The 22,262-nt window shown below is 39.5% G+C and overlaps 1 protein-coding gene across 4 annotated transcripts in view; it reads left to right on the top strand.

Annotated features, from left to right (window-relative positions):
* The first annotated feature begins 18,226 nt into the window (after positions 1-18,226).
* Positions 18,227-22,262, top strand: part of CDH5 (cadherin 5) — a 29,807-nt gene continuing 25,771 nt past the window's right edge. For all 4 annotated transcript variants that reach the window (XM_075765659.1, XM_075765658.1, XM_075765657.1 and 1 more), the window contains exon 1: positions 18,227-18,424. The gene's annotated coding sequence lies outside the window, so the exon portion shown is untranslated. The remainder of the gene's footprint in view (positions 18,425-22,262) is intronic.

A 22,262-nucleotide genomic window follows, 5' to 3' on the forward strand; every position in this document is an offset into this window, starting at 1 on the left:
TGAAAACACCATGTTCCTGTGGACAGCTGTGGTGTTGGACCCATAAACTCATCTTGTCAGCATGCAGAAAAGGTTTTGTTCATTTGGGGCAGAAAGACCTGTCAGAACTCATAAGCCAGCCTGGGGCAAACTGAGTCTGCAACCACAGTGAGGAAGACCCCAGGAAAGCCCATCACCACCAGCATCAATGAGAGAACACCATTTCCTGCCTTCCTTTGGGTGCAATATTTTTGTTAGATGGGCCACTTAAGACATTATTTTTAATAGCTATTAGTCCAGTGTTTTCTTCTCTCGAGGTAAAATAACAAAGTATACAAAGCTGCTGATAATCAGACATATGCACAAAAAGGAAATAGAAGTATTCTGTATTTTAATCAGCAGCTATAACACACATGGCAGGAATCACTGTGGTCATACCGTGCGCAGGAAGCACAGGAGCAGCAGGCATATTTTCCCTAAATTAGGTTATAAACAAAGCAAAGAGATGTGTCAAGATTATTGGGTACCGAAACTCCAGCTTTGTAACATTTTGGTGGTCTTTGTCAGTGCTGACAGCTACAGGGACATTGCCTTGTTTGAATTACACCAGGTGACGTTTTTCAAAACAGTGGCAAGCTTATAAACACTGCATGTCTGGTCTCCAGTTTCACTGAAGCGTTAGGTCAGCCTTGAGCCGACCACAAGGACAGCATGAACCCTAACAAACTCCTGTTTAGTGCTTACTGCACATCAGCACCCAGCAAACAGATTAACTACAAACCAGGCTTTCAATAGGAGAGGTGGACTTGGTTCAGCTTTGTAGATTTTTTCATTTTGATAATTTATCACTTTTCAGACTGAACAATAATCACTTGTTTCTATGTAAGAGTCATGAAAACCTGAATGGAGAAGCGAAAGGGATGGGAGCGTTCACCATATTCTGTAAACACCCTTAAGGTGAGAGCTGGAAGTTGCGGGGCCAGTAAATCAATGACTGCTGCCTGCTCATTAATCTTCACACCTACATTTCTACCTGTGAGGAGCTGGCAGTGTTTCTAACCATGCCCACAGTCCCTCTCAGGTCAGGGTAACCCTCCAAAGAGGGCAGTGAGAGGCTTCTCCTTCTGGCACAAATCACAGTGGCACAAACGTCAGAAGTATTTTTCTGCTGAACTCTGCTGTCATCTACATGGCCATATTTTTTCCCTTAGACACATTACAAGCATAATGGAGAATACATAAATGAATGCACAATGATTATAGATATTTATATGCATCCTGCTAGTGAGAGATCATGCCTATAATTCTTATGTGGTAAAGCCACAAAATTATGAAGGTCTTCCTACCACTGCCATTTATAATCCAATGGGAATCCATTACGCTTTTATTTCTCATGTTACAAGACACAATTTATGACTGTCTGTATATCAAATTATGTTTTAGAGGTGATGATAATGTAAATGCAGCCTGACCTCAAAATGGAATAACCGATTCAAGTGAAATGCCATTTCACAAAAAGTGTACTTGGCTTCTTAGAGAAGTAAGTAACTATAGGTAAAACTAATTAAATTTTAGTTATAGCATTCATTTTAGAATATCATTTTCAAAGTAATCTCTTTCTGGGGCCATTTCATTTAATTTTCCCTTAGGAGCAGAGGTGTGGTTTTATTTATTTTTTTTTTAAAATCACAACCAAACATACAAATTCAGCCTATTTCAGAAGCTTCAAACTAGCCCATTCTCTTATCTTTCAGTCTGCTCATTCCCAAGCCATTTTGTGATCAATACTGAGCTCTTCCTAACCCAAATGGAGATTTTGAGACTGCAACTATTTATCTACCTTCTAATTGCATTGTAAGGCATAAGCTCTTTGTGCACTTACATGCACTTAAGAGTTACTGTGATGACATCACTAGAAGAGGACAAGAATTAATGTCAGATAGTTGTAATGCCTAACTACACAGGATTTGATGGGTTAGAGTTGAACGTACTATCTTTTAGTTACAAATTAAATAGCATTTGCGATAACAACTATCGCATGTCCTTCACAGAAGCCGCATGCCACTCCTGAACACAAGATGCAATCCAAATGTTCCTTTATCACTGTTGTTATTGTTGATTTTGTTACTATTTCTAAGGATAAGAGTTCTATTACATTCATGTGGTTTCTTAAGAGCAACACCATTTTGTTCATACCTTTGGAAACCTACCACATTTTAATTTTCAGATTCTTAAGTTTCCAACATTGAGGATAGCATTGCCATATTCTGGTTACAGTTTTTTAAAAGCTGTAAATTCTATTCTCTGTTGAAGGGCTGCCTTTCTATGGGCATAAGTATTTCAGAACATATCCATAAAAATTGACAGCTAGCTAAACTTTATACATCTTGACCCCACTAAGAGTTCAGTTTCACCTGCAGTAAAGACATTTATATTGGCATTATGTGTTACACAAGTACAGCTGAAGTCAAATTACACTTAATAAGCTAGACTATATTTTAAAAAGAAGATAAAATAATGGCTATAATATTTAATGTGCCACTTAACTGTCACATTAATAGTAAATCTATCAGTAAAGATGACGGAGCTACAATGATTTAGCAGTTACCAAACCAGACCATTAGCGCTTTATGAGTAACACCAGCGAGCAGCATTATGGGACCAATTCATATCTTTTCTCATATGGACTATTAGTCTCTTGAAATTCCTGAGCAGTCCTAACTAAATGCGACCAGTTACAAGGCTACCCAACATCAGTCAAGGTACCAGAACGCAGATCTAGTAAGCAAAAAACATTCCTCCATTTTCCAGGTTTTAATGGGATACCTCTTGACATACTTCTATGCAACATCTGAACGATCTGACAGCTGTGTTACTCTCACAGTGCCTAAAGACAGACAGGAATTTTTCAGCATCAGACAGGAATTCCTTCTTAGACTCACCTGTACTAGCAGAGGTGAACTGTGTTCAGTCAGACCACTTCCCTGAACCAACTCCACGCACATCATGGAAGTGCCAGAGATGAGAGGAACAGGACGTGGGACACGAGCAGCCCAGACTTAGATCAGTTTAAGCTGCCGTGAAGCTGAATACCTGGAGTGGAAACAGCTGTGGACTGATTTCAGTTTCCACACAGCCCCCAGCAGCAGATGACTGCAAGTACAGATAACGATGTTCCCATGCTGTGCTTTCATACCAAAGCGTTAAGAAATCAGATGTCTGAATCTCATTTTTCCTATGTAACTTATTTTACTTTATATAGGTTATAGTCTAAATTTAACAATATTAAGTAATCATTACATCTGAATTATAAAATATATATTAAGTTATAATTTAAAATCCATTCATTAAAAAGTAGTTCTTTTTAAACCTTTCATTGTTGGAAATGGAAAAACAAGTTTAAGTTTGCTTGCTGCATTCAGTGCCCGGTCTACTTCATTTGTATGTCTTGTCATTTAGTACCTCTTAATTGAAGGTCTTAAATTAATCTGCGCTGGTTTTTATGTCAGTATCATTTAGTATATCCTTTAACTCACTGAATGTAAAAAAAGCCAAGAACTGAAAATTCAAAAAATAAGCTAAAAGTTCAGGACAGCAAAAGACTTAAAAACACAAGTTAAAATAAAGCCTGGGTTAATTTCTCATCTTTTCCGAAAACATGCATAATTCTTAATTTTACCTGTCCTCTGTTTACCAAAAGACAAGTTTTGTTTGTGGGCAACATATGAAGTGTTTTCTTTATTTATTTTTTTTAAATATCATCCTGACTACACAGCATTTCATACTGAAACAGTGCTTTCTTCTTTTCATATTAAGCGAGCTTAATGTTGGACAAAGGTGCAAATTTATCTTCCACAGTCTAATGCTTGAACTTTGATTGAGCTTCTGAGTGTTTCAGGAATGTCAGCCCCAAGCTCTCTTCACTGATCAAGGAAAACTGCAATTGCCCAAATAGCCTTTGTTTTAGAGAAAGACAACAGCTCGCATTCCACCATTCGCCCCTTAATTCATTGAACAGGCTTCCAATACAGGTTTAGCAGATGCTACATGGCCTGCATACTTGAAACATCTTTTTGCTTGGGCGCTGAACATTGTTCCTCAGCCACACACTAGAACAAGGGAAAAGCTCCATGGTCCATTACAAACATCCTGAGCTATTTGATCATTTGGATTAAAAAGCCTCTAAAGATTATACATGAAAACACGTTGGTTTACAATTAGCTGCTTTAGACTGTATGCTGTGTAAATTTGCACTTGATATGCTCTGTGAAAAGCTTTCTCGACAGAAGCTGAAACCCTTGTTTCTATCTTTAGTACCGACGTACCCCAATAACAAGTTTCATGGCCACTGCAGTCTGCTCAGAAATTCAGTCGCCTCTGGCCACAGATAATCATCCACTAGGTAGCCTTAAATGTTACCCTTTAAGGTTAAAAAAAGCGTGTTTAAGATTGCTCCAGCTTTCAGTTCTCATTCTTGCATCCTTCCTGAACTCCCGGCTTCCCAGGAGATTCTGGCCGGTGATGGATACAATGTGTTTTTCCTCTTGTTCTTCAAAGTAGATTCATTCATCACACTAGGTGGGGTACATTTTTTAAGCACTGGAATGAGAGCTGGTCAGCACAAAACAGCATGCATGAAAGACAAAATGGTGATGAAAACAGACCTGGGCTAGTATTGAGGAAGAGTCCAGAGAAGTGCACAAAAATCTCTCCTACCAGACACGAGACCGTGTATCTAGCAGCTCACTGCATCTCCCTCTCAAAAACTCCATAAGTCTCATTTGATGTTCTAATTACTACAATGCATTAAGGATTATTAACATTAACGTGGAATATCACCCAAAAAAATTCAAAATTTTTTCTCATCTTTGAGGCCTATTCAGGGAAGGCACCCAGAAAGAAAATTGCACGATATACAGCCTGGATTAGTATTGTCTATATAATGAACACAAATTCATTATTTTCCACATAACTTTTTAATAGACAATGACTTTTCTCCATATATATTTTCTGCTTCATGGTATCTACACTCATCCTCTTAAGTCTCCCATATAACTGCCAAAGAAGATCTTTTAGAAAATACAGGCCAGTTTTCACTACAACTGAAGTCGTACATGTCATTACAAGATATGTCTCACCATTTACTTTTCACATTACAACCAAAAGGAATTAGGATGTAATTAACACACATCAAATAACAAAACTACTCATAAGATTACTGAGAAAATTTCCTTTTAAAATCAGAGGGAATTAATAACAGGGATTGCCTTTGCACAGTACAGATATTCATACTTAACAGTCTTCAGTCACGGAAGACTTGACTATTGTTAAGTACAGCTATGACTTTGGGACAGGTCACAAAACTCAATGAATAGATTTGGTCTATAGGGGTAGTAACTATTGCACTGTGTATACATAAGCAAACCAACTGTTTTAAAACACAGGTTGCTTATATGTGCAAAATGCCAGAACACATCTTGAATTCAGAGCTAAAATCACCATTGCTCTATTGGCATAGAAAAAAATTAAACGCTAAAGGTGAAATCTTTCTACTGCTGTTGATTTTCATGGATCACTAATCTACATGATCTGTTATTTAATCTACCAGTGCTATCATTGATTTTAATGGGCCAATACTGATGATTTTTTTAAAAAGCTGTCCTTAAATATAGAAAAAAGACAGACAGATGTCATAGCCACAGAAGAGACACTAACAGGGCAGATGTCTGCCTGCTGAAGTCAGATCAGCATACAAGGTAATTACCACATCGTGGGTTACAGCAGCTCTTCAGGAGGGGATTTCACATGTAGGCAAGGAGAGACACAACCCTTATCTATTGTAGGAAGCTGATATATGCAGCAGAGGGAGTATGTTTTATTTTTTAAATGGGACTTTTTCCCTCCTCCAAGATCTCCTATTTCTAAAACTTATTAGCATTAAAATACTATACCAACAGAGAAAAACAATTTTCTCCTTTTCCTTAAATTTTACTTTTTTTCCCCAATAGCCAGTTTCTAAAGTGTGAAAAAAACAATTCCAATAGAGAAAAGCCCACTTTAAAGGTACAGGTTTAACAGTTTACAACAGTCTATACCTTATTTCAGCAAAAGTCCAAACACAATGTGCTTCCTGTCCCAAGCTTTGTTATACAACGGAAATCCTTTCGATAGAAGCATAGATGGGTCAAAACAAACCAGAACTACTGTATTCAGAAAGAAAAAAAAAAGAGTTCCCATTCCCATTATTATTATTCTATTCAAAGTGTATTTGATAGCATTTACTGGCATCCAGATTGCATCTTCTCCTTGCACCACGATACGTGTCTTTCTGAATGCCCTCAGAAAGCTGAGAAATTAGTTGCTTATTTTCTCTTTAAAAAAAAATCTCCTCTTGTGACCAAGGAAGGAGGACATTTCATAAGCCATCCAATAAGTAAGCACATGCAATGAATGGCATGGGAAATACTAGCCTGGGGTACTTAAACTCCACAGCACCTCCTGGCAATACCAACCCAGTTTCACTCTGTGACGGATGGATGGAGGTAGCGACAGAGAGGTCATCAGGGAGAAGAATACCTCACACCTTACTTCATCTGGTATGTTCCACATTTTGCTCTCATAAGCTTCAGAGATCTTTTGGCCCTACATATCCCTACAATGATCATTAAACCAGAGAATGAAGAAGAAACCCTTCATAGCAAGCAGGCCTCCCCTGAAGAGATGGTAAGAGTCCAACACATGTACAGTACACGTTTTTGCAGCATCATCAGCTTAGGGTTTTATTGCTGATTAAGTGTTTTGTGAGTATTTGCATCATTTGTAAAACTGAAAGTAGCTAAGACTACAGAGTTATATAATGCATATAATGAAATGCAGAGAAATGTTACTGATCCAATTAAAATCAGAAGTCAGCTTCTCCTTTCCAGAAAATGAATGCAGCATTTGATTTTAAATTATAATAAAAGCCTTTAAAATCACCATTGGATATCTCAGTACTTTAGAAAGACACACTTCCAGGTTGTATCAACCTGCAGTAGTAAATCCAAAATTCAGATCACCTTACTCATGCTAGCAGTACTATTAAGGGAAATGGGATGATTCTTCCCAACACGGGGTACACAGTTAGTTGTATTATCATAAAATTGTGGGCATAGATCAGAATCCAGAATGAAAAATCTAAGCCATTCTTAAAGAGTTATGACCTGCAAAAACTAGGGAATCAATATGGAAATCAATAGGAAATAATATTTGATTCATTCACAAACAAATTTGTTTCAAGGGGCTACATTCAGTCATAGAATTTACAGTAAGCCTGCTTTTAAAACTTAATTAAGCTACAGCTGGGTAAGTCAATAAAAATGTTACCCTAGTGCCTTCAACCTCTTGCAGGAGCGGAGAAAAGCACACTTTGTAGGCCAAGTCTGAACCGAAGATTTCAAACCAATAAGCCATCCGCACAATGATCAGCACAACAGGGCCTCATGTCATTCTGGACATCATAATAAACTTCATGAGCAAATGGTCCCAACGGGTCTCATCTTTCTTTGTGGTACTGTGCACATTTTTGTAGATGAGGTAACAATGAAGCTACAAATAGGTGTTTTAGGCCTGAAACATGTGGCACCAGTACAAGCTCCTACATCACACTGTAGCAGGGTGGCTTACGGCATGCATATCCAGTCATCCCACAAAATGTTTTTGGCATTGTATAGGCCATATCAATTGTTGCTGGGAAAAACCAGAGAAGTAGGAGACCCATGTTCAATCACCCTAGATTCCTTGGTATTGCAGACAGGGAGACTGCTCCCTTCTGCTCATCAGAGGTTTGAGGGACACAGTTAAATTTGCAGCACAGAACAATTTGGAGGCACTACAGAAGAAATCAGGGCAGGAGAAAAACTGGAGGAGCTGCAGGAAGGAGCAGGAGAAGGATATTCATGCACCTGAACTGCAGGGAAAAAGGCAGAAATGCAGCGTGCTCGCTGGAAAAGGTGGGGGTGAGAAGGTAACCCCTAAACAGTAAAAGAAAAAACAAATTCTCAACATTGTGACAGGAATATCTGCAATCACCCAGCCTTCATCACTTGTTCAGTCCCAGCAATTCCCTTCAAACCAGCACACCTCACCACTACAAACCAAGGAATCTCTCCAGCACCCCAGGCTCTTGGCTACACCTTCTCAATAAAGGTGCATGCAAATACGCTGCTCTGCCCAATAGGCACAACTTCTCCTACAGAAGCAAGAAAGTCTCTGACTCCCCAGCAACAAGCAGAATGAAGCAAAGATTGTTCCGTCACTAAATTCTTTTGGTTACACAAACCGCAGATTTATGCTGCAAACTGTATTTGTTCGTATCTATTAACAAAGGCACACGACACAGCAGTCTCATTTTCTCATATGCTAGTTGGTCTCCTGGTCTGTAAAGCCAAATCAAAACCTGGAATTTCTCATTTTCCTGATTTGTGATGCATTAAGTCCTTACCGAATAGTTCATGACTACAGTTGCTCTTCATTTTCCTCTTTACCTCCAGACTGTCAAGTCAAAATAAAGCACGGCATTTTTTCAAATATAACCCAAGACTCCAGAAATGGTCAATCACTGCTAAAGAAGTAAATCCACACTTTCAACTACTATTCAAGTTTTTATAAAAAGTGTTTAAACAACTGTTGTTTACAGCCTCAGTAGAAGCTCTTTCTATTTACACTTGTATAATTGTCAGATATCAGGTCTGCTCCAATAGTGTAAACCGATTCATCGTAAAAAAAACCCCACCTTACTTTGTTGCCGGCTTTCATGTAGTGTGTTAAATACCTCAGCCTGCCTGTAGATGCAGCACCACTGCCAAATCATGCTCACGTACCCATCGTTTTAGTCTTATTTGACCTCTCTTAAAACAAATCTACTTTTTGTATGATAGCAGTAACTTTTTTTTTCCTCCAGATAACACAGGACAGCAAATCTTTGCCGTGACAGTCAGAGAATGCTTATGTGAAACAAATACTCTGCAACACACAGATGTGCTTCTCTATTTTAGCACTAGACAAGCTGTTCTGTGTTGGGCTGCAGAAGGCATCTTTTACCCACCATGAAATCACACAGTCAGAATCCCCTCCCACTTGAACTGAAATGCTCTCTCCAGAGCCACACCACACACATTTTCTCCCCCCACCCAGATGGAAGCCACCAAAGAGCATCACCCACAGCCAACAGCACATTCCAGCTTGTTGAGTCACTGCATTTCACTGCTATTGTGTTAGGTGCCTTTTTGTTTCCAACAAGCCACATTTTTAAAATCTGCTGATATTTAATGCTTACTTATTAGAACGCTTCTGCACTCATCTCCTACGTGCAGCCCTAGCTGTGATAACACTCCATGGGGATGATTAGAAATGGCTCATATTTCATCCAAGCTTCCCCTAAACCAGCCTTTCTGAAGATTTAAAGGAAACACGTAGAAGGCATTTCTCATTGTGCTGTGTAACACCTGCAGACGCCAGCCAAGGTCAGGAGAGTAAACAACAAAATTCTTCAAGAAAGCCAGTTCCTTTGTCATCTGAACACAGGCAGGAAACACTGGAAGTGTCATAAGAAAGTTTTTCTAATGAGATCTTAGCCCAGCCTTGCAGAAGCCAAACAGAGATGATCATTGCAGGTCCTTTCCAACTGAAATACGCTATTTTATTCTATACAGCTTTGAGAAATAAATGCACTAAAATCTGGCTGTTTCAGTCCAACATTCAAACAGGCCAGATCGCAGATCCTCACAGAGGTTTCTGTGCTTCACAGCACAGAAACAGCCACAGAACTCTAGTTTGAGGGGAGGGCTGGGTCAAGGGCTGGGTCAGACCTGCTCTGGCTGAACTGCCCCATCTGCCAAAGGGTCTGGAATCGGGATCTTTTGCTCTGGTTTAACCTCAGGCGGCCTTCAGAGGAGGTTATGAGTTATTCTGTAACACAAATAATATTAATTACCAGCCATTTTATTTCATAGATACTTGAAGCACATTTAAAAATATTGCACTTAGTGTGCAAATAATACATGAAAGGTGCTTTTTTTTGAAAATCAAGTGTTTTAAAATGATGCTTTCTCTTCAAAACAAATTTTTAAAGTTAAATCAGCATAATTTTCTGCCGCATTAAACTCGCAACAAGTCAAAATAGCTGCAAATCTACTTGCAGTAATACATGACCATTTATCTTTCCTCTTGTTTATTGTAAATATATCTTTACACAATAAGTTAATTTAGCAGCATATTTTTTCAGGAGCATGCTCAGGAACATAGAGCCTAATAGAAGTGTTCATGTACAACCTTTGCAAACTAGCAAGGTCAATCATTTTTCTATTTCTCTGAATTTCCAAAATTAACGCAAATCCTGAAAAGTCAAAGCAAGGTTTTAACTGTCCTAAATTTTCCATTGTGCTTTTAAATATATGTATTCTCTCCTTTGAGATTCTGTTTGGATGTTAGTAACCAACTCTTACTCTTTTTAATCTCTGTTCAAGTGCACAGGGATGGGCGCAGCATAACCATTTGTACGTTCAAGATGAAATATCAGCAAAAGGAAATTGTCCAGGGCAGATATATTTCAGCATGAATCATTAATTCCTAAAGCTTGAGTCTTTTCATTATTCATTAGACATTAATCATCCTGCATTATTCCCTCAGTTAGCAGAGTTGCAATGAGATATTTACAGCTCAGAAGTGTTAGCATGTAGCTGGGGAGACCGGTCCCGTGCCTCAGCACTATCAAACTGAGCAATTCATAGGTAACCAGAAGATTAAAAATTACTTTTCCACTGCATTGCAAAAATCACGGTCACTGAAATTTGGCATTTTATAGACCAGGCCCTTCAACCTCTGTGACTAGTTTCCCTGACTATTTGCAGGGTACATCTTTATGCCAAAATTACAATCAAGAAAACCCAAACCCAAATCTTTGGATTTCCATCAGATTTTGTGCTGTTCCTATGCTGTTGGAAGCTAGGGAGTGATTTATGCAATTATAAACATAATTCTTCTGCTTTAGAATTAAATGCTATTTTATCAGTTCTAGGGAAAGAATGAAATTTTATATTCCACTTTCCACTGCAATGGCTAAATTCAAGCTAGTGCAAATCAGAGCAACTTCACCACAGAGAAGGAAACAACATCACAGCAGAGAATGGCCTCCAGTGTTTAAATAAAGGAAAATACTAGCTGCTGCTGCCTCCACATGAATGGCTCAGTTTCAATGGGTTGGGGGAAAAAATCTATACTGATGGATTTCCAAGCCATTAGGAGTTCTTACACATACACTCACTGGTTAAAAGAGGCACAATGCAGACTGCAGAACAGGAACAATACATGGGGGACTGTCAGTGATACACTTAAACCATCTGCATTTGCACAGTGCTTGGCAGCAAAACCAGAAATAAGGCAGCCTAGGTCTGGGAGTATAATAAAGGGAGTGCATATAAATGAGTAAAAGTCACTGAACCAATTTACAAGGCATTAGTGCATTGGCTCCCAGACTTCAGCTCCTCAGCAAGAATTCTTTCAGAGCAGCTCTCTCCACCCTTCTTTTGGCAAACTCTCAGACACGTTCAGCCCAGCGGACAGATCCATGAACAGCTTTTATAGAAAGCACATGTACCTCCTTCCCTTTTCCCATGTGGTATTTTAACAAAACAAAACCTCAGTCTGAAATCCTGTGCCCTTGGGAAGAGGGTGGCAGCAGTTGGAGACTCGGGTCCATCTCATCTCTGTCACAGAAGCCTGTGGATTCTCACACAGTCTGTGCAGTGCAGCGCAGCCTGGACCCCATGCATCGCGCTTCTCCATCCCCTCACTGGCACCTCACACATTGATAGCAGGGTGTCGCAGACTCTCTCCCTCTCCATGGAACCATATGCCAGAGAGATCTGGCCAGCCCCAACTGCGATCTGCCAACCAGCTGGGGCTGGCACATTGTGCTCCAAGCGGGGCCACGGCTGCACAGCAGCGAGACAGCATGTGCGTGTGCGCGCCTTAACAGGGCACAGCGGAGCGTTGCTGGAAGATGCTCCAAGCGCAGCAGCAGAGCGCTTCTGCCCACCCCTGTGTGATGAAACTGGGGGGAAGGAAGGGACGGTTCATGACCTGGTGCTGGAGACGGTAACGTCAATGGCCTGACTTCACGCATGGAGATTAAATCACTGGAGTGCCAGCAGTTCAATGTAACAAGATAAAAGGAAAATCTAGAGACTTCAAGGGGCATCAAGGAAAGCATTTACGATATGGGTCATCTCATGCCCTACAGATACCCAGTGCAGCTTCCCTTCCAGGAACTTGTTTATTTGCAGACTCATCTGGCATGGAACAAAGCACTAGTGAGACACATCCCTTCTCCGGCAAGCTTACAAGTGGATACGGTGCATCAGCATCAGGAAAGACACTGAGATGAATGGCACCCCAACGCCATCCTGAAAGCAACCCTACACCTATGACCTACTCCTTGTTGCACCCTGCTCTTTTCACCCCAATACTGTAAAATCTTACTCGCAAGATAAAACTCCTTCTGCACTTGATTAGCCACACGAATCCCAGCATCACAGAGCTATTTGTGTGCTGCAGCTTTTGGGATGACATTCCAATATCTGGAATGGTTATTTGGTATATAGCTTGCAGTTCAAGCAGTAATCTGACTTTTTATCTCCCTTGGGGCTCTCACAGAACAGTAAGAAGCAGAAAAATAAGGTTTCAGTTCTTTTTGAAAGAAAAGTCAATGTTATTTCAACCTTTTTTAAAGTTTATCTAAAATCTTCTTCTGTTTCAGAGCTTCCTAGCAGACACTCAACATCAGAACAAGTCAAACAGCCAGCATTGCTGAGTACAGAGACAGAGATCCACTACCCTTGGTCACCCCACCACTGAAGTCAAGAGCTTGCAGCAAGCGTTTCAGCTGGGAACATCTGACCCATTAATGGGGAGAACGTCATATGAAAGCCAGTATCAGAATGGGCATATCAGTTATGGAAACAGTGTAGAAAGGAAGAGAGGAGGCCATATCCCTGCTTGGCTCCAGCTCCCTACTCCTGATACACTGCATCCCTTACCGAGCGAGGAATGGCAGCAGACAGGACAGAGTCCACTGTCCGGAGAAACATAAGACAGGGCTCAAACAGAGGGAAACCTCCCCAGTCCCTCCTGCCCCAGCAGCTCCATAGCACTACCTCTCCATCACCTACTGCAGACTCTGGTTCTGTTTATTTTTTTAAATTAATGCCATAGACATAAAGAGTGTTTGCACTGCAAACTTAACCAAAAATTAAGATGAATGTTATCCCTCTCAGTTCAGACCTGGCATAACTCTTTACATCAAAACATGAGCTTCCCATTTACGTTACCTGTCAGAGGTGAAAGCTGGGCTGCTTCTACATACAATTAGCAATGTTAATAAATGAAATGTAATGATTTTCATCATTTTTGTTTAAGCAGGAGAAGAGATTGTGTTGGTTTGGGTTTCTATTTTAAGGGACATATCAATTAAAGCAAGTATGTTCTTTGGGTGAAAAAGTTTCCCTGAAATCAAGATTGTTTATTCAAAAACATTTCTGGAAAATTTTTTTATCAGCTTCACACCTCTGCATTAGACTTGTTCTTCAAACTCAAATCACATATCAAGGTTAGTATGCCTGAGTTAGCCTGCAGGCTTGCTTGTTAAAATCCCTGTGGATTGTGTTTTCAATGAACAAATCAAAGGGATTCATGATCCCTTTCAGTTCAATGGTGAGGCAGTTTCATTTTACAGCTCCTGCTCAGAGTGCTACAATGAGTTTTAGTACAATATGGGTGTATTTTCTACCATCTATTTTTTCCTGTCATTTCCAAACAAGGAAACAAGATCATTTGGGATCATTCCCTGCTGAACATTTTAGACATAAATCCTGCAGTCATTAGTCTTTATGCAGCCAGAGGTCTCATATATGATGAGAGATTTGCCTAATTAAGGAGCATAGGATTTAATCTTCCATGAGAGATCCAGTTTAATGAAATGCATATGGTACAGCCATGACAGTGCTCTGGAAAACATTTCAGAAAAATGTTATCGCATGTCCCCAGCAAACATCCAATTCCACTAGCTTTAACTAAAATTCCTCAGGAGTTTTTTAAATACACCTTACATTAAAAAAAAATAAATATCAGACCTACATTCTTTCATTTAACAAACCTGACAAAAGGAAGCTGAGTCAGACTCACTCCAGGATACGCACCTCAATCTGTGACAAAAAGGAAAACAGTTACCAAGTGGAAATGACTAAGAGCACTGCACTGCCCTGATTAAAAGTCCCAGAAATAACAACACAACATTCTGCAGAGATTATGCTTTCCACATGGAGCAGTAATTGTTATTTTTTAAACTTTAAGTAATGTTTCTTCCAGAGAGGCTTGAGACAACAGTCAGATACAATTGCACATTTAAAATGGGAGGGATTTTACAATGATTACGTGAGCTGCTCAAAATTAGTATTTCAGGTTTACTTTTATAACTGAAGGAAAGCTTATGCTCTCCTCTACTATGATTCTTAGCTGGTCATGAAAATACTGGCTCAAGTATTACTGCTGTGACTGAATTTCAAAACTTGGCAGACCTTCACTTGCACAGTGCCTGTAACGTGCTGGTTTTAGCAAGACAGACTACTAGGTCTAACCTTTATAAACTGTTACAAAGGCGTTCTTGAGCTGTATTGCCAAGGGTAATGCCCTTCTCCAGTGAGAGTCGAATATTAGGATGATTGCTTTTGAGAAGTTAAAACATCATTAGTTGCACCTGTGTCAATAGCCGACTTTGTGCTTATCAAAAGCTGACTGGGCTTATTAAGAAGGGCTTATTTATCATGTGGAATAACTAGAATTACTTGCAAAGAAAAAAAAAATCCATGCTTACTCAGTGAAAGGCATGGGCTGTTTTATCAACTTTGCTAGAATTTGTGCTGGTCAGGAAAGCAATGAACTTGGTCCTACAACTCTGGCTTCCATGAATTCTTTGAGGAAAGCTTCATAGACCACCGATCAGATGGGACAACAAACAAGCACTACAGTGAAAAACTGAAACAAGATGTAACCAAAAGCTCTTATCATAAGAGTCAGCCTGCTTTGCTGGCTACGCAGAAAGTTATTGGAGTTTCGGATCACTTGATCAATCTCCTCAACAACAGATAAAATATAATTCTGAAGAGAGATGCAAGCTTTAATCTCGCATTTATTCTGTGCAGTTATCAATCCCATTAACTTATACTAACCCACTCACAGGTATCCGTGTATAGTGAGAGCAGTAAAATTTAAAAGATTTAGCATAGTAAATGAGGGCTCTGTTTCTGCCTATTATAACACATTATTCCTTTCAGCAGTAGCAAGATGACAGTTATTACTTTAGATTCCCAGAAATCTCAAATGCAAACTACACACAAGCACCTTCAAAGCAAAGTTTGAGTTTTGCTCCCTTTATCCAAGAAAGGAAAGACTATTTTAAACTTTACGAGCATAAGTAGTCTGGAAGATTGCTCAGACACCAGTATTTAAATAACACAGGCTAACATTATAAAGTTTCACAGAATGAGATGCTGATCTGAACCAGACACATCTAACCCAGGTGTCACAAAGCCAAAAAAATAGCAGCTAATGAACATCTGTGGGAAAACCTTGGGGAAAAGCAGCAAATGATCCAGTAGGGACAGCCGGACATAGCAGGGAAGAAAACTGGTACAGCAGTGCTGAACAGACCAATGAAAAAGGCCTAGTGTCATTTGGAAACAGGAATGGCAGACAAACACTGGGAAATGCCAAGTAAATAATTATCGCTCCTTTTACTCATGCCACCAGCTCCATTCATGAGTCACAAAGAGTAGTGGAAAGTTGTTAGATGCTAAGGATTCTATTAATTTTTTACCTGTTCCTTTCACTTCCAGAAGTTCGACTATTAAATAAGATTTCATACATAAAATGAGGCACTTAAAAGGTAAGTATACCTGCCAATGTTGTCTGGTGTTTCTCATTAGCAAAACTTGGGGTGAATTAATAATGTTTGGTTTAAAACATTACCCCCTTGCTTGCAAAAAACACCAGTCACCAAAGAATTCTTCCAAAGCCTTATGATTTGGGCCTAATGATAAAGAGAAAGAAGTCTGAAAGTCTACAAACTACAAGAAAACCTGCTTGCTACCATTTTGAGTCAGCAGCTTTGAAAAACATGATGAAATCCACTGCCGAGGAAGGCCAGCAGTGCAAATGTCTAGGATTAACCAGAGGGCGTGGGGTGGTCTGAACCCTTAGGAGCATTGCTGCCTGCTGGAAAGGGCTGCAAAGATAGGTTCTTCATTCAGTAAAATCTCAAAGGACATTTCCTCATAGCCAGAAAGAAGACTTAAAGAATCAGTTCAGCAGAGATGAAATCTACAAAGCATAATGTGGAAGGTTTTGAGATATTAAATCAGGTTTCTAAAATTTAAATGAAAGTATCTTCCTCAAAGCTTATAAATGGTTTTCAGCTATTCTATTAAGCTCTGAAACGCAGCAATGCTGAAAATGCCTTTAGAAACTTTCTCACTTCTTTCCTTGAACTTTTCAGTAGAGATAAAACAAGTCAACTAATACAAAGCTTATTTAGCAGGCATTAAAACAGACCTTGATAATTTAGGCCTGTTGCCTCAGGGCATGTATAGAGAACATAGGAGTTTTCCTTTTCTGAGCAGTGGACGTGAAGGGCTCCCTTATCCTCATCCTTTGTTTAGATTAGCTGAATAGCATGCCTACTCCCAAGTCCACAGATATGAACATCAAAGGCTATGCAATGGTTGTAAATACAGTTGAAGTCATTTGCAAAAGTAAATCATATCTGGGACTGTTGTCTGCTGCGGGTACCAAATTATCACTGAGCTGCATCCTGACCAGATAACTGCAGTTCCCTGGAAAACTCCTATCAACATCCTCCCTGCTCTTCTCTCTGCAATGACACAGGAAGAGCTTATTTTCTTGTAAGGAAACATAACTCTAGTTGGTCTCCTTAGGAAGACTTTGAAAAATGTCTCCTCATTAGCTGCTTAACTTTTCTGAATAATTAATGTATCAAATTTTTTAAAAAGCCATTCATCTTTGCTGCTGTACATCATAAAAATGTGAAACAATCTAACCAACCTCAGCCTTCTACAAGCCAGGAAATCAATGTCATCACCTGTGCTGGACTGTGATGACAAATAGGGGCAAGAGAGTATTTAACTGTGGAACATTATTATTTAAAGTCCTACTTAAGATACATTGAACGTTTGCCTACATTTATTATAAGTGGTTCCAAAAAAGTGAGTTTTGAATTAAGTCCCACACTTCTCAGATTTTCTTAGAAAGTTATTTATTTAAAAAATTCCTCTTCCATTTGTACTGTACAATGCCAGAGATACATCTTTGCGTTCAGTTTTAACATGCAGATAGGGGTCAGACAATGGCAGGTGGCACTGAAGAATGCATCACAGCCCCGCAGAAGGGCTTGGGTGCTGAGGCCAGGCTATAGGAAAGCCCACTGGCTCATCAGGTTGGGATCACTAAACAATATCCTGACTTAAGTTTTATGCAGGTGCCAGTACTAAAGACACTGATGCCTGTGCTTTGGTGAGCCTCCCCCAGGCTGCCACTGCCCAGCAAGTCAGCCTCGGGAATGTAACACAAACACCGAGTCTTTCCCTTCTGTCTGCCCTGAGTGGTCTCAATACTTAAAACTAACCATAATCAAGATGTTACAAGCACTTTCTCCTTCCGGAAGGTCCACGTACACTGTGTTGCTTCTGGGGTCATAATTCTATCTGTGAAAAATACTGTTAAATTTCATTTTTACATCCAGCGCTGACAGAGCTTTACAGGAGCCCAGTCTCAGTCATATGTGGGCTCTAGCTTTTCAAGGTACAAAAATCCTTACAGATAGGACATCTCCAAACTGCTTTGAAAATCCTGTTTGTGTAAAACAGATATACTCTGTGCTGATCAAATATCAGACACTATTTAAAGTACAATTCAGATGTTTTCTAACTCCTAAAACTCTTTATAAAATGATACTAAATAACATATGAACTTTTGTGTTTGTCTCAGAACCAGTTTCCTTTTATTCAGCTCCCTCACTAAAGTCAGCAACAAATAAGTAGGTACCGCAATAATAAGACTAAGTTTATCTTGTTTCCTCCACTCCCTTTTCTCACTGTATTACTAAGACTTGGAACAATAACAGGATGCCGGGATGCAGGATGGGAAAAGGCTGACTCCCAGCTGGAAAACCTTGGAGACTGGAGAGCTGAACACTCCCAGTATTGCTTAATGAAAAGAGAAGTGGATTTTTCTATTTGATCTTCATTTTCTGTATACTGCTTAACATTTTGGGATACTGGTGATTTTAGTTTGCCTGATTTGGGAACAAACCGAAGCTCCACCAACTCTGACTCAGGTAAGGGATAAATGGTATTTGTTGTCCTTCAGCTATGAAGTTCATTTCAAAGGTGTTTTACCTCCAAAAATCTCTTCTAATGTCTTAAATAATTTAAGAAATACCAGTAGACAGACTGTGAATTTTATATATATCCACAGAATCCTTTGGGCCTAACACTGATGGCACTTAAACCAAATTAAGTGCAGGCAACAGCAGAGATGTTTACAATTGACACTGGAAGAGGAAAATCTCTGACTTTCTTGGGCTATACCACAAAATTCTTAGATTGTTTAAAAGAAGAGACATTTTATGCTTTTTTGGTAGTTCTGTTTTGTAAAATTTAATTATGTTGCCAATGCTCATTCATAATGGAAAAGGGACAGAAATGCAAATTGCACCTGTAAACCCTTTAGAAAAGGATTTCTCTTGCAGTGTGGACAGTTACAGGCTTAGAACTGTTTTGAGTGCACAGGTGTATGCTGTGCTATGATTTGATGCAATATGTTTTATCAAAGTGGTGGTTGACTTGGTATCTGTCTTTAAGGTGCGATGGCTTTATTGTGTCCAATGCCAAGAGGAGGTGAAAGCCACTGTGTACAGCAGCCAGCTTTGGTGTCTCTCCTGCTAAGACATTTGTTTAAGGCTTAGAGGGGAGTTTACATAAACACATCAGTGACTCGGTCTCCTAAATCTCAAGTTTAAAGTGGCCCAGGTACTTTAGCACCCTAATCCTGGACTACCAGGTTTTACAGCCCCTGTACTAAAAGACCAACCATACTTATTTTAGAAGTCCAAAAAGAACCATTTTTCTGATGAGGTATTTTATGAGCAGTGGCTTGATACAAAAAGTTGGTTGAAAAGGATTTTATCTTATCCTAAAGATAGTGTAGTAAGTCCCTGAGCTAACAAGTTTGCTGTACAGCTTGCAGAGACAAAGCATTTATGCATAAGAGATGAACTGATACTGCTTTTTCTGTAAGAACTCTATTCTGCAATAGTGGGACTGTCAGTGTGCACAGTACCTTACTGTGCTGGTTGTCACGCTGTAATAAAGATAAAGGAAGGAAAGAAATGCAAGGAAAAAAAGATATGGAAGAAGATGAATTTCTGTGAGAAAATCTGTTCCATTCTTAGCTACTGAAAACATTAAAAGTTGGTTGCTACTGCAGTTAGCAAAGGTATAGTTAATCAATGTGTCCCTGCCTCCATTGATTATAAATCATTATATCAGCATTTGTAAAAGCATACAGTACTATAGATGTTCATGTAGGAAAAAATATTAGACAAAAGCAAGGACATTCCAATGATTTACAAAAGCTTCTCATTGTAGGTTAATTTGTGCCCTGTAACAACAACCAATATACCAGAAACAAATCACAGAAATGCTGACTTGCAATTTATCTGTGGTATCTCCAGGAGTTACTTTTTATCCTTAAATAAAGGGTGACCAACAGGAGAGAAGGACACAGGATTAATTTAGCATATGAAAGCCTTAGAATAGTACAGTATACTACAAAGAAGAATGTGAAGTTACAAACAATAAAACAAATGAATTTGAAAGCAAAAGATAAACTCAATGAACAAATCATTCCTGCTTTGTCCACAAACCTGGGCTTTATTTTTCAGAGTGCTACAGCTGCGCAACAAGAAGTATTTCCCAAGTCTTTGCTCTTTAGCATAAGATCATAAAACTGTTTCTTAAACATCTCAAAACAAATGCTAACACTGAAATTATGCCATGAAAGAGCTACATGTCACTCAGCAATCTGCACCTTGCAGAGCACTAGATGCAAGGCTCAGTGCTGAAGAGGCAGCTTGGGCAGAGAGAGTTCCACCCAAAGAGTTAACAGGTTTGTTGCCAGGTTTGTTTCACATCCTGCCTCTGTTGAGTGAAACAGAACTGAAAACAGGATACAGGTAAAAATCACTGGGGATGGTTTAGAAGTTCCTCTGATTTATAGCACTTAAGGAACAAAGGACTTCACGGTGCATCCATAAATCAATTACTTCATTTAATATTTCAAATGAAAAATAGAAAAACTTTTTCAAAATTCTTTTTTCTTGTCTACATGTCTACAGAACTACAGGCTTAAATCAGACCAGCTAATACTTTATATTTTCTAAAAAAGCAGAGGTTCACAGAATAGAGGTAACCGATTACTTCTAGTGCTGAGCTTTCTGTAAGGAATCTTCATGGTTATTTTTGTCATGCGTTCATAATTCAGGTTTTTGCGCAAGTTCTAGAAGTTTAATTGAGAGGTTCAAATGTTACTGCCAAGAAGAAAATAAGAGGTTCTATGTCTTTGTGATGAAATCTGTTGGCCATGAAAATATTTTGGGGTTTGGGGTTTTTTTTAAAACAAATTTCTTTCCCTTTGTTATCCTTGTGGGTTGCAAATCAAAAATCCCTCAAAATTTAGCCCTGACACAATTGGTTTCCCTTCTACCCTACAACAAAGCAGACAGTGATTATTTGTGTAAACTGGAGATTTGCTAGGACAGAGAGATGCCAGCTCACAATCACTAAGGTAATACAATTCCCCACACGTGCCTTTGAAGAGCTGATCAGAATTCGAACTAGGAGAACAGGCCTTAGCAAGTCCACAGCTGGATCCACGAGAGTTCGCTTGATCCATCTGTGGACTTCAGTGCAGCACCCTACTCCATTCAAAGGGCCTATGCGTATATCCAAGTAAAGATTTACAATCACTAAACCAGAGTCAAGCAGGTGGATGGATACTCTGGCAGACTTTTCTCCAGACAAGTATTTTTGTGTGAGACAAACAGGAAAACTGTCTTACAAAAGATTAGGAGCTGCATGTGAAAGTGTTATCAAGTATCACCCATGAAAGGGTCCAGAACTTGTAGTGAAAAATTACTGATATTTTAGAGAAAAGACAAGCATGGTTACCTGGGACACGCTGCAGAAATTGCACAGGGACCTTTCCAAAAGACCAGTGGAGAGTAAAAAGCATTCTTCTGCCCTAACATTGCTATCTGAAATGCAGGGAGTTACAGAGCACCACCATAGTTAGATGTAGACCAAAAGCAGAAATGTTTTCAATTCTTCATTTTTCAAAATCCAAACAGGTCCATTTTATTGTCCCAGTCTAGTTGTCATGAAAACCCTGTGGGATTTCACCACCATCCTCTGCCAAATCTTTAGGAGAAAGATCTCCTTGTTTCTATTACACATTCTTTTAAAAAGCCTACTATCAGTCTCCAGAAATTAGCAGTAGCCCATCTGGCTTTGCCCTCACTGAAGTCATCCATTTCTCTCCCCAAGCCCACCAGCAACACCTGGAATAGCCCTCCTGACACCTGGCAAAGTTCACAGGGCACAAGGTGGGTTATCTGCAGCGCACACAGGCCTTTGTCCTTATTGTGTATGATAGTGTAAAGGGAAATTCCACTTCCACAGTATGTCTGGAGGATACAGTTGAATTACTTCTCCTGCCTTTGTCCACATTTCTGAGCAATGCTTTGGTAGGATCAGTCTTCCTTTTCCCCTTCCTTTTATGATGCTATCTGCTATGAATGTGTGTTCTGGAAATCCTCTAGGAGTCCAAAGTCTACCTTACAACATACCGCTTGAGGAGAATAAGAGCCTAACGCTGCTCTCATGCAAATGATAGGAAATCCTGCCACTGATGGGAATTGTTCCTGTGATAGGTTCAGGTTCATCAGCAGAATCTCCAGTGGCACAGTTTTAGTTTAGCTTCTCCATTCTTTTCCTGCGATACTCCCTCCTTCTATCTCCAGTCCTAGACCTGAATTCAGAGGAGATTTGCATTATCTTGCTGGCTTTTACTGTCATCATCTTTCAGATATATATGATCTGTCTGCAAGACCACCA

Source organism: Balearica regulorum, chromosome 13 (genome assembly GCF_011004875.1).
Source record: "Balearica regulorum gibbericeps isolate bBalReg1 chromosome 13, bBalReg1.pri, whole genome shotgun sequence".
Classification (NCBI taxonomy): domain Eukaryota; kingdom Metazoa; phylum Chordata; class Aves; order Gruiformes; family Gruidae; genus Balearica; species Balearica regulorum.